Genomic DNA, 13644 nt, shown 5'->3' with positions numbered 1-13644 from the left:
GTAACTTTTGAAGAAATTACATTTATTAACTTAAAAACTCCCCAAATAGAAATCTCCATGTCCAGATAGTTTCACTAGGGAATTCTACCAAATGTTTAAAGAAGAATTACCACCAATTCTACTAATCAAAACTGTGTGAAATTAGCAGATGAATAGACACACAGATCAATAAAACAGAATTAAAAACAAACAAACAAACAAACAAAAAACAGAAACAGACCTCCCATAAACATGCCCAACCTAAATTCCCCATTGTTACGCAACCCAAAACTTTCCAGGCTCCAAGAATTAAGACATGGACTATTATTCTGCCTACCACAAATATACGTAAAGAAATAAGATTTTAAAATAAGAACAAGAGGCCGGCCTGGTGGCTCAGGCAGTTAGAGCTCCATGCTCCTAACTCCGAAGGCTGCTGGTTCGATTCCCACATGGGCCAGTGGGCTCTCAACCATAAGGTTGCCAGTTCAATTCCTCGACTCCCGCAAGGGATGGTGGGCTCTGCCCCCTGCAACTAAGATTGAACACGGCACCTTGAGCTGAGCTGCCGCTGAGCTCCCAGATGGTTCAGTTGGTTGGAGCGCATCCTCTCAACCACAAGGTTGCCAGTTCAATTCCTCAAGTCCCGCAAGGGATGGTGGGCAGCACCCCCTGCAACTAAAATTGAACAGGGTACCTTGAGCTGAGCTGCCGCTGAGCTCCCAGATGGTTCAGTTGGTTGGAACACGTCCTCTCAACCACAAGGTCACCGGTTTGATTCCCGCAAGGGCTGGTGGGCTGCACCCCCTGCAACTAGAAACGGCAACTAGTAACGGCAACTAGTAATGGCAACTGGACCTGGAGCTGAGCTGCACCCTCCACAACTAAGACTGAAAGGACAACAACTTGAAGCTGAATGGCACCCTCCACAACTAAGATTGAAAGGACAACAACTTGACTTGGAAAAAAGTCCTGGGAGTACACATTGTTCCCCAATAAAGTTCTGTTCCCTTCCATCTCCCCCCAAAAAAAATTAGAACAAGGAACATGAGTATAAATAACATAAAAGATGGAAATAAAACAAATAGAACTTACAGAAATGGGGAACATAATAATTAAAGTTTAAGTCTCAATGGAAGGATTAAATAGAAGATTAGACACAAGTGAAGAGAAAGATACTAATGTTATATGAAAAATAGAGTTAAACATTTTCCAGAATTTAGCTCAAAGAGACAAAGACATAGAAAATATAAAAGAGATGTTAAAGAGGCATGTAGGATAGAGTGAGAAAGTCTACGAGAAGCCTAATTGGAGTCCCAAAAGGAGGACAGAGAATGGAGGCGAGCCAATATTTGAAGCGATCATGCCTAAGGATTTCCCAGACATCAGCCTTTACATCCTGAGTGTCCAACTAATTTTAAGTATAATAAACTAAAGGAAGTTCATTTCAAACACATCCATTAAAATTACAAACCATCAAAGAAAAAGAGATTTTTAAAACAGCCCAAGAGAAAAGACAGATCGCTTAAACAAACAAACAAACAAACAAACAAACAAAAACAAAAAAGGAAAACAAAAAATCAGCATTGGGTGATGGCTCACTTATCAGTAGTGATAAGGGAAACTAGAAGACAGTGATGGTATTATCTTCAATATGTCAACCTAAAATCTATACCCAAAGAAAGTATCTTTTAAGATCTAAAGTTAAGTAAAATACAATTTCATATGACTAAAGAATGAGTTTATTTCCCACTGATATTTTATTAAGTGGCTACTACCGTGTTTCCCCCAAAAATAAGACCTAGCTGGACAATCAACTCTAATGCGTCTTTTGGAGCAAAAATTAATATAAGACCGGGTCTTATATAATTAATATATAATATAATATAATATAATACCAGGTCTTATGTTAATCTTTGCGCCAAAAGATGCATTAGAGCTGATTGTCTGGCTGGGTCTTATTTTTGGGGAAACAGGGTATGTGCTAGGTACTCTATATGAACCATTGCAGTCTGATGAGGTCAGCATGATAATTCCCATTTTATATGTGGAAACTGAGACTCAAAGAGGCTGTGAGACTTGTACAGATCCTTCTGATCCACAGTCCTTGCTCTTAACCTGCACCTAGCAGGTGCATCTTAGATTGACAGTGGACTTTGCAGGATCCTTCTATTTCAAAACTGGAGTCAGGAAGGGTGTTTTGAAGACAGGAAACTACCTATTTGAGGAGAGGGAGCTTCAAACTCCCAGATCTTAAGCATTTATCACTTCTACCCAGCAATTCTGGGCAAGTCTGTGCAAACAAGTGATCAGGGCTTGGGAGGAAGAACTTTCAACACATGGCGATATCCTGTGTGAAGCCATGATGAGAGGGTTCTGGGAAGAACAGTCCAGTTTCGTTCTTCTTCTCCCTTTTTTCTCCTTTGCTTTGCCCTCTCAAACCCACCTTGCACATCCGATATTGTCTAGCTCGGACAGTCCTTCCGTGATTGTTATAGTATTATTTACCTTGCATGGTTGTCATGAAAACGGAGTGAGCAAACATCCAGGAGCGCTCCCTACAATGTGTACAAGGGTTATTCTCCTCCTCTTGGTCCTATCCCCATTCCTGTCAGCAACATTTGATACTATGTTCTGTAATTGGCACCGAGAAGCCACAGACAAAAATGTCAGAATGGGACGACCATTGCGGTCATTCCTAACCAACATCCTCCCAGTGCCCGGTGGAAGGAATCAAATAAAAAAGAAGCAAACATGTAGCTATTCTGCAGGAGTAGAGAAAAAGGAGTGGGGGGAGAGAGGGTAAGAGAAGTGGAAATCAGCATTAGTCTTAATCATTACATGGCGCATTAGAATAATATGATTATTCAGTGGCATTCTAATTAGGCTTAATGAAGAGTAATGGGTGTGAGAAGGCCTGGAACATATATCGTTTCCTATAGGGTCTGTAGCCCCTGGCAGGGAAGCGCAGGACCCCACATCAGGACCCTAGGACTTGGAGGCTAGAACAAGATCCGACGTAGGCCCGATGGTGTCCAACCACAACTCCTGCATGGGTGGTTGATACGATTGGTATCTGGGGAACCATGTTTACTCAACGTGTTAAAAACCAGACAGCCCTTGGTGGTGAGGGGTGAGGACAAGCAGAGGGACATTTTTTGAGCTGTGAGTGGTACGGACTCTTGTTGTGGAAAGAAAGCTGGTAAGTGGCACAGGTGTGACGTTGTGTGACTTGTGAGCGCCTCCCACCATGTATACCTGCCTGTGAAAGGTATCCCAGGAAGGATACATAGGAATTAGGAATGGGACAAAGGTCAGATTCATGGGAAATGCTCTGTGAGTTTTAAGGAACCCCCAACAACTAGCTACACAGAAGATGGAGAGGAAAACTACCCAGCTCTCCGTTTGCTCTCTGACAGAGGGCTTGTCTGTCTTCATGGTGGTGAACTCACCATGGACATCACAGTTCTTGAGGCCTTGTCTCCCTAGTGGCTGTTCAGCTGTATTCGGGGTTACTAGTATGATGGCCTTCCTTCCTTCCTTCCTTCCTTCCTTCCTTCCTTCCTTCCTTCCTTCCTTCCTTCCTTCCTTCTCTCCTTCCTTCCTTCTCTTCTTACCTGCTTCCCTCCTTCCTTCCTTCTTATTTCTGGGTGAGAGAAGCGGGCTGGTCAGACTGGGGTCGGCATGGGCAGTAAACAGGACCAGAATGAGGCTAGAATATAGTTTAGATTAAGTTCTTTAAGCTCTGTGGGTTATGTGGGGGTGTCAATTGGGACAGCTAGGTTATGCTGGATAAAAAAAAGAAAATCAGAAGCTTACTATAATAAAGGCTTATTCTCATTTATCCTCCATGTTATTCGCAGGTCAGCTGGGGGCCCTACTTAGTGTTGTCATCACTCCAGGACCCAGACTGCTGGAGAAGCTGCTGTCTGGATTACTGCAGGTTTTAAAGCAGAGGGAACGAGAGCTCTGGCAATGAAATGCTTTAGCTTAAACACGACAGTTGTTAATTCCGCGTATAACTCATGGACCGGACTGATCATATGGTCCCCACCCAAGCACAAGGGGACCCAGGAGTGCAATCCTCCTGTGTGCCAAGAAGGTGAGAAGTTAGAAATACTTGGTGAATAGCACTAATGAGTTTAAGAGGCACCATGGTCCCCAGCCCCTGTGTCATGAACTTTCCCAGGCCTGTGGCCATCAGCTACTCAAATGTCAAAGATGTGCCGAGGGCCTGCTTTCCATCCATCATTGGGCTGGATTCTGGGGATACAAAGATGAATAAGCCATGGCCCCTACCTTCAGAGACCTTAAGGACTTATGTGGCAGGCAGACAAGTAAACAAACAGCTGGTACTCATCATTGGAAGTGCTATGATAAATAAATACGGGTACTGTGGGAACATAAGAGCCAGACTGAGAGGTCCAGGTTGGCTTCCTGGAGGAGGCGATGCTTCACTGGATCCTGAGGATTAAAGAGTGAGGCAGAAGGAAAAAGGGAAGGGCATTTCAAGGAGAGGAAATGGTATGTGCAGCTGCTCTCAGGGAAAAATAAAACATGGTGGCATGTCTGGCATGGAGTACAGTTGGTAAGAGATGCTATCGGAGAGGTAGGCAGAGGCCATGTCACAAAAGGCTTACCTTGTTTGCCATTCTAAAGTCTGTGGACCTCATCCTATGAGCAGCAAGTCAAGATGCCATCAGGGGCTTGGGCTACATTTTGGGAACAATCCATTGGCTGTTGTGTGAAAAAAATCGCTTAGATGGGACAAGACCGAAGACAGAGACAGCAGTGAAGAGATGGTGGCAGACAGGATTTCAGGTGAGAGACATTGGTGATCTGGCCCAGGCAGTAGCAATGGGGCTGGATGACAACAGACAGAAGGGGGTGGTTTTAAGCTACTTATCCAGAGGACAGAAGAGGTTGACCAGTTGGACAGGGTAAGCACATTGCAGGAGGAGGACAGAACTTGTGCCATGCTTTGTTTCTGGGCAAGGCTGCTCTGTTGTCTGCTTTAATTATTTTCTAGAACAGGGCAGGGCGTAAAACCATCCTTCAGTCTGTCACTACTTCCTATGTGCTGCCTATACACTAGACACAGAGGATTCAACCTGAATGAAGCCCAGCCCACGCCTGGAGGAGCTCACAGTCTCAAGATAGGTTCTTAAAGGCACAGCTGGGGGGACCGGGCTGGCTGGCGGCGGAGGACACGGGCTCCCGACTTCTCTTACACAACTTCATTTCTTCCGGCTTCACCTTCACAAATGTACCAAGTCCGTATCCTGCTTACATTATTATCTACTCAATACCTTTCTTGAAACCCGCTCACTTGTTCAGCTTTATGTACCTACTCTATCTTCTTCCTAAGCAAAATATCTGTATACCATATATTTGGATATGTTAGTAAGATTTTCTCTAATATACATTAAAATGAACTAAAGCAACACAAAATTTAAAAATAAAATGGAAAAAATGACCAAATGCCATCAGAAAACATCTTGCCACTACACCTTGAGAAACACATTCTACAAGGAGGGATTAGGTAAGTCCAAAATTGTGTTCCTCTTCAGGTCTGCTCCCTAGTTGGCCAGATGACCTGCCTTCGTCATTTTTATACTCAAATCCATTTACCAAAGATGTAGCCCCTGACCTCCGCTTTTGCTCAAGTTCTTTTCTTTCCAGGTACCCAAAGTTTGAGACATTCAACAATACACTTGTTAAGGATTTATTAGGGGCAAGTCTTGCACTATAAGCCCATGGAAGGCATTTCCTTGCCGATTTGTTAAATGCCATTGGACAGTGTCGGGTGAAGGGCATTTGCTGAGGTTACGTGAACTGCTAATTACCTAGGCTCACCTGCTTGGCTGGGAAGCGTCATTCAGGTCATAGGTGTACCCATGACCTGGAGGAATTCACTTGGTGTGAAGTGCTAAGAATCACTGACATATATGGCGTGCTCTCAGGGGGCCTCGGAGTTCTCTCAGAATTCTCTAAGGGAGCCCCCGTTGCTGGGCAGGTGCCTTTTTCTCTCAGGAAGCAGGCATGGAAGCTCAGCCAAGTCACTCCCTGTTCCTCTATTAAAAGTCCCCCTAGCCAAGAGAGAGCTTCATGGACAAGCTGACCTGTGTCATCTACAATTGCTTTCTGATCCTGGATTCAGGATTCTAACAGGCTACCATCAAGGTCATTGATTGCAAGCACCAGACATCCCCTGGAGAAAAGAGGATTTTATTAGAACAACACTGGAGAGTTTGCAGACCTAAGTAGGAGGTGGACAATCCGACCTCAGAAAGGGCAGGAAACTGGCTGCCGGGTACCTGGAACCACAGCAGGTCCCTTAGGGAGCTGCCCTCATGTGGCCCTGTCCTACAGCCTGATTAACTAAGCTTAGCCCTCGGCCCTACCACTTGTTGGGGAGGGCAGTATAGTTGAAGCTTCTCTAGGACCATGTGGAAAGGGAACAGAGAAGAGGGGTGCTGTTATCATAAAGAGAGAAAGGGACGGTAGACTTGAGAAAACCAGATGTCCACTGCTGAGTTGCACGAGGAATAGCAGGGCAAGAGAAGTAAAAGATAACTTAGAGTTTATTTACTCAACCCAGCAAGTTAGGGATTAGGAAATCAAGACCTAGGGAGTTTAAGTAACTTACTTGGGGGTCCCTGGCTCTTCTGTGGCGAAGCTGGGCCCCCAATTCAGGTAGGGTCCCTGACGCTCAGAATAGGTCTTCTACTTCACACCTATCCATGGACAAAGGAAGAAAATATGTGATAGTTAAATCTGTGGGAGCTTCTCATCACTCCCAGCAGGTTTGTTTCCATTGTCTTATTCTTACAGCACTTTAATATTTTATGGAGCAGGATGAAACTCCATAAAAGAGGGTGGGACAAATGTCCTGCTACACAAATGGAAGCCAACACCATGTAGTTGACCCCAGGCATGGAAGGGACTGTAGGTCACAGGAGACCACGACTGCCCCAGGAAGGGGACAGCGAGGAACACAGCTGGCTCAAGTTGACTTTCCTCCCTCTCACCAACCCCAGGACACGTGTCTCCCCAGTTTCAGAAGACACCCCAAGGAAGACGAATTGGGCTGTTGACTGAGCAGAAGGGGACCGAGAGCCTATGCTTCTTCTGGAAGCAAGGTCCTGCCTGGTGCCCCCCCCCCCCCCTCTTGGAATGTGCTGGCTTCACAGGTCTGACAGCATGAAGGATGTTTGGTTTTGTTCCCAGCGCTGTTATCATTTATCATCCTCTTGTAGAAGCTGGCACCCTCCGCCTGTTCCCTCTCCCTTCTCACTCTCTCCCAACCCCCACCTCCAATCCAACTTCCTTCTTCTACCTGTCCCCCCACCCCCACCACTGAGGGGAGCACTTCATCTTTGCCCCAGAGGGAACTCTCCCACATTGGTTTCCCAAAGTGTAAGAGACACCCCAATAGAACCCAACTCATAAACATTTGCTGAACACACCCGCTGGACAAAGTTCTGTGCTTGGGCCTTTGGGTGGTAAACATTAAGGAAGACGAGCCCCTGACTTTAAGGACCTATAAAGTCCCCGGCAGCAAAACAAGCTCACAGACCGAGGGAGAAGAACCACACTTCGGAAAGTGGGACAGGCAGCACCGATGGCCTTTGGAAGAGAGAGCAGAGGCAGTTGGGAGGCGGATGGTGAAAGACAGAAGCCACGGGTAAAGAGAGCGTGGGAAGGTGACAATGAGAGCATGAAATAGCTTCAGAAAAAAAATGGCCAAGTGCACAAAGAGATGAAGTCATGGCTGGAAGAAGAGCTATCATTTTTGAGCTGGTTTAAAGGTGAAAGAACAGCCAGAGGGAGGCGAAGGCTGAAGGTACAAGAAAGAGGAAGTAATTGCTGGAGCAAAGGCCCAAAAGGGGCTGGTGAGGCAGTCAAGGCGGGACAGGGCTGGCTGTGGGAGAAATTCAGAACTCATCTTATTTCAAGAACAAAGGAAAGGAAGAAATGGGTGGGTGACCGTGGGGAGAAACTTGGTGATAAAAAGCTGTGTTGGTTCCATTTTCTTAGTGACTCAGGAGGTGAAGTCACCTGCTAAAGATGGAATTAGCTTGGGACCTTAAGAATACTGGAAGTTGGAATATCCACTGAGGAGAAAATAAAGATATGAATTAAAATATAAAATAAAAATTCTGAGAAATAAAACAGCTGTCTAACCTTAAGACCCCTGCTGAGATTCAACCTCAACCCAGGACCTTTGCACATGCTGTTTCCTCTATCTAGAACATACTGCCACCCGATATTTGCACAGTTAGTATTTTCTCATCCTTCAGATTTGGCTTAAATGTTACTGGCTCTCTCCAGTAATCCGATCTAAAGCAGGTTCTCTTCCCATCACATGATTCTTGTTCTAACCCAGCTAGTAAGCCCCAGGAGACCAGGGACCACACATGTCTTGCTTACAACTGTATCCTATGTCTAGCTATGTGTCAGCCACATAGCAGGAACTCAACAAATACTTGTGAAGTACCGGAATGAATATTAAAGAACATGTATTTATAGTGGAGCCAACAGTCGGGCTGAGCAGTTTCCCCAGGGTTGAGGCTAAGATGGCACTGAGAGTACAAGAAGAAATTATTGGTGGTGGGAGGTAGGGGGTAACCTGTGAAAGATAAAGCGAAGGAAGCAAAATTGTTGCATGTGGCCCAGAAGGCAGACCTAGGATGGGGGTGGGGTGCGTAGAACAGAAAGAAAGATAGAGGTGGGCTCAAACCACAACTGAGTGATTACATACGTGTATGTGCAAAAAAAAAAGGAACGAATTGTCCAGGATGTAGGGTTGCCAGATTTAGCAAATAGAAATACAGGACACCGGATTAAGTTCGACTTTCAGATAACCAACAAATAATCTCATGCAATATTTGGGACATGCTTATACTAAAACATTATTCCTTATTTATCTGAAATTCAAATTTAACTGGGCATCTTAGATTTTATCTGGAAATCCTATCCGGACGATAAGTTTTTGTCAGTGAAGCCAAGTCTGGAACACCACGTGGAGAGCTACGGAACAGTGACTAAGGTATCAGGCAACTGGCTGGAGTTTAAGAGCCCCCCCAGTACCCCCAACCAGGCATTCAGTTTCCCCAGTTTCCGTGGAGCAGTGTTCAGGCAAGGGGCATCCTGCCTGCTCCCCAGAAGGGCTTAATTCACTGTCCACGAGCGCAACAGTGGCAGCTCCTTGTTTAGAGCTGTCCTTAATGGCCTGCAGCAGCAGCCCACACCCTGCAGCCCACATCCAAGACCAACTAGCCTGGAAAGGGTAGGGAGTGCAGGGGGCTGAGCCCATCCCCACTTCTGGCACAGATGTGGACCCACCAACCCCCTCCCCCCACTGCCCCAGGGCTGGCTCCCTCCCCCACCGCCCCTGATCAAGCCCCTCTTCTGGGTAGCAAGCTGTCACCACCCCTGCACTGCTCCCTGCCCTGCCATCACCACACACACAGTCGATTAGGGGATCTGAGTGACTTTCAGGGGCTGCTCTTCCCCAGAGTCGGCATTTGCATAGGGTGATGGATGCAGAGATGTCATCTAAACACATCTGCACTTTGCATTTTAAACAAAGCAATTTCCAGAGGAAGCTGGGGGAGCTTTGTCTCCTTCCTGGAACATTTCCTCCGAGTCAAATCCTCTTTCTTTCTGGCCAGCACTTGCTGGGTCATCTGTCCCAGGTCTCTCTTCTCTACCAGCCTCCTGCTACCCCCACCCCTGACCCCACCCTAGTGAGGAGCAGGGCATTCCATGAAGAGAAAGGACACAGGTCCCTGGCCAGGGCTACATAGCCTCTCTTCTGTGCCTGACACGGGTACCCCTCCCTCTCCACCCTGCAGGAGACCTGTGACTAAGACAGGAACCTTATCCAGGACATGGTTTGAGGGACACAAAATACCTGCTGCAGACTTCCTCGTCCCCCTCCCCCTCCCAAGACCAGAGCCAAGGGCTGCCGGAAAGGTCCTCCATGTTTCGTCCGGACATAGGATTCCTTCTGTCTAAGCTAAACCTCTGATATCGTACAGCTGAGACTTTTGCTCTTAATGAGTCTAAGTCTTCCACCCCAGGGACCTTTTGGATGATGATAAAAAGTCACCATAATATTGGTCCATAATGATAAGGTGATTTTTTTTTTTTCCTCCAGAGGCAATTGGGAAGGAATAACGTAGGAAGTCCCCGGAATGTTGTCCCCAGTATGTGATCGAAGGCCAGCAGCATCATCCCAGCTCAGTTACTTACAAGAGGCAGGACTTGGGGTAAAATCACTTACCCACCAAACTGAAATAGCAGTTCTCCCTCCAGAGGCCCACTGATGTAACCTGTTAGCATCTCTACAGGGTATGATTAGCTTCACTGCACAAACGGGGAGGGATGTGCCTGGCCTGTGGCCGCATCATAGGTAAGGGCAGAGCAGGGATCCTGAGCTCAGGCCAGTGGGAACCCAAGCTCATGCCTCGCTCTGGTGGTCAGCCCATGGAGAGCAGAAAGCTTGACCCACCGTCTCTAGGTGGGAGAGGCGGGTCCAACCAGGTCCCTCTCCTGCTTAAAACTCGGTAAGCGTCCTCAACAAGGCTGACCAAGCCCTGTGCCATCTGGCCCCTCTGACTTCCGGGCTCTTCTCTTCTTCCCCTCTGCCACCAACCAACCAATCGTGATCTTCCAGTTTCTTTCGCAAGCCTGGAGCTCATCAGCCTACCTCTCTGTCTCTTCTCTCTTCCTGAAACGCCCTCCCCCAGCCTCACCTGGCTTCCTCCACTCCTACAAGTCTCAGCCTCCGTCTGCTTCAGGGTGGTTTCCTTGCATAACCCTTTCCTATGTAAAGGCCAGATTGGTTCCCCTGTTACACACTCCCATTTGTTGCTGAAAGTTTCCTGTTTAAGGTACCCCCATAAACCACTAGTTTGCTATCTATCTTCTCTGCTAAATCAGGAGCCCCCAGCACACCCCCAAATCTCGCCTCATGCTGGATCAGAAAAGATTTGCTTTTCCGGGTGTTTTCTGAAATAAGACTTGAAACAACTGCCAGCCTTTGACCTGGAGGTAGGTCCCCAGAAAGGCACGTCCTGGCTCTGTGAAACTACAGTCCCTTGGCATGGCAAAGTCTCAGGCCAGGTAAGGGGCAGCTCTCTGGGATTCCAGGTGGTATCTGTTCTTTGGGGGCAAAGAGAATTTACAACACAAGCAAAATAAAACATATATGTTGGTGAGGTTTCTTCCACTGCCCCGCCCCACTCCCTCTGCTAAAGAAGAGATTTTGCTTACGGGTTCAGCTTCTGGCTCTTTAGCTTGTGCAGAAAAGTAGAAAGAAGCTGAGAGGCTGAGTTGATCGAGATAATGAAGGGCTGAATCCAGGAGAATAAGACTGGGAAAGGGCGCCCAAGGAGGCTACATTAGGGAGAGCTGGGGGTGATACGAGATGCCCAGGGAAAGTTTTCAGGAGCAGCTGCTGTGTGGAAAAAAGGGATGATGGAGAAAGAGGTTTCTGATGAAGTGTTGCTGTGCATTCATGATTTAACATGCCCCTGGCGATACTGACAATGCTAAGGGTAAAGACTTGGGTCACTTTTAGTTCTTTGTGGTTTGCGGGACTCTGTTGTTTCTTTGGAAGTGACTGGCTGGGCATTGAATGTGGCATTGGGGCTTCATCCAGGACGTGTATGTAATGAGGGGCCTTGAGAATGGGCCCAGGTGGAAGTAGTCATGTAGCCCGTGGGTCATTCTTGAGTCTTCCTGGGCCAGCTGAGGAGCCTGGCTGGCCCCCCTTGTTTCTTTGAGCCCCTGTCTTCGCCTTGAGGCAAGCTTGCTCGTGGGGGGTTGTCATGACAGGAGGGGCGACAGGAGGCTCTGGTTGTCCCTCTTCTCCACAAGGGAAGTGAGAGAGACTCTTCAGGACCCAAGTGAGAGCCCCAGTGTCCTAGCTCTGCCTTGTGACAGCTGCCAAAGGGACCTTTGCACAGATGGGCTGCGCGTTTGGGCTGGCAAGAGCAGACTGTCTGCAGAAGTGAGACCAATTTTCTGGAAAAGTAAGTAAGAAAAACAGTCTCTAAAGACTCAACCTGCCACCCCCTCCGCCATGTCCTACACAGAAGAAGGCAGGTTTCTAACCATCAGACACTGGGGTTTGAAGGGCTAAGCCCAGGTTCCCTTGCTTATCCCAGGCTAGGGAGGGAAGTAATGAGGGAAAACCCACAGAGCAGAAATCATGTGAGTTACCTTTGCTCTTAGCTCCCTTAAACAAGGAGCACATAGGTCTGCTGAGGTGTCCCTAATTCCTCCAGACAGGAAGCCACCGGTGCTGTCTTCCTTCTTCAAACCAAAAGTTTACATGTGAAAGACCAGGTTTTGGCCTGACCGCAGGGGGCCGCAGGCCTGAGCACTTTCTTCTCAATGGCAAGGTTGAGTCTGAACAGGAACCAACCGTGCAGAGAATGGGGTGTTTGCCCTGGATGATTGGTCAGGGTCACAGCTAGACCAGGGGAGGTAGAGGTAGCACCTAGTAGTGGGAAGGGCTTGGTAATATGAGTTTCACACCCCTAAGTGTGGTTCCCTGGAACTCTGAGTGTTTTTTTCGTGCTAACGCCCAGAGTATGTGTAAATCAGGGTTTCTCACCTTCAGCACTGTTGACATTTTTGGTCTTTTGTTGTAGGGACTGTCCTATGAACTGTCTTATATGCTAGTAGCACTCCCAGTATGACAAAACATATGCCAGACAGTACCAAATGCGCCCTTGGGGCCACACCACCCCCATTGGAGAACTACTAGTTTAAATCAGGTCAGGCAGCTGTGCACTTCCCAGACCAACATCCCACACTGTTTCTGAGATTCAAGGGTGAGCTTATAGATTAGGCTCATTTCTCTATTCAATAATGACATAAAAAGGTGATTGCTAAGCCCCTTCTGCTCCCAAAACTGTGTTTCTAAGATGCATTTTACTTCACTGCCTTCGAGGCCAGCTAGAGAGCAATGGAAGGTGTTGGCTGTGTGGGAGCCGGAATGGGAGAGCTCACAGCTGGTGAGGATGGTCGCTGCCGACATCTATTGTGGAGGGAAGCTCATTCCCGTTCCTTATTTAGCTGACCCTCTGGCCTGCTGCCTTCTGGGCGTCCCCCGCCTGGACATTCAATGCCATCCCTATGCTTCTATTTGCTGGGGCCAAAACCAGGCTTCAGGAAACGTACAAACAGCTCATGAAAAGTTGACCTGGCCTTGAGCCCTCCAGGTGTGTTGATTTTGTGGGCATTGTGGTTGGCCGGTTGTCTCCCAGCCTTCCAACCTAACCCTTTTTGTGTAGCAGCTCGACTGTTGAGTGGCGCTGGTCCCTTCTCCAAGCTGGTCACAGTGATTCGTGAAGGGATAGACACAAAACCACTGGGGTTCAGAATGAAGCACAGATGTTTTCCATGCTTGTAGGAAGAGATTTCCACTCTCTCCCCGTGAGGTGAAACAAAAAGGTGGCAGCCTGCTTGCTACCGTGAAAGAATCTAGCTTGAGGACAAAGCAAACAGGCAGAAGAGGGCACAACTGAGAGAATCAGAGTAGAGCCTTAGCCCTGTTGCCTTTGTGAGCTTCTGGATCAAACCCTGCCTGATGTCTGTACCACATCTGGATTTCACATCTATCCCAGGCAATAAATCCAGTAAGGC

Source organism: Rhinolophus sinicus, chromosome 3 (genome assembly GCF_057876585.1).
Source record: "Rhinolophus sinicus isolate RSI-liver-muscle chromosome 3, RSI-T2T, whole genome shotgun sequence".
NCBI classification, from domain to species: domain Eukaryota; kingdom Metazoa; phylum Chordata; class Mammalia; order Chiroptera; family Rhinolophidae; genus Rhinolophus; species Rhinolophus sinicus.
This window is presented reverse-complemented; position numbering follows the sequence as displayed.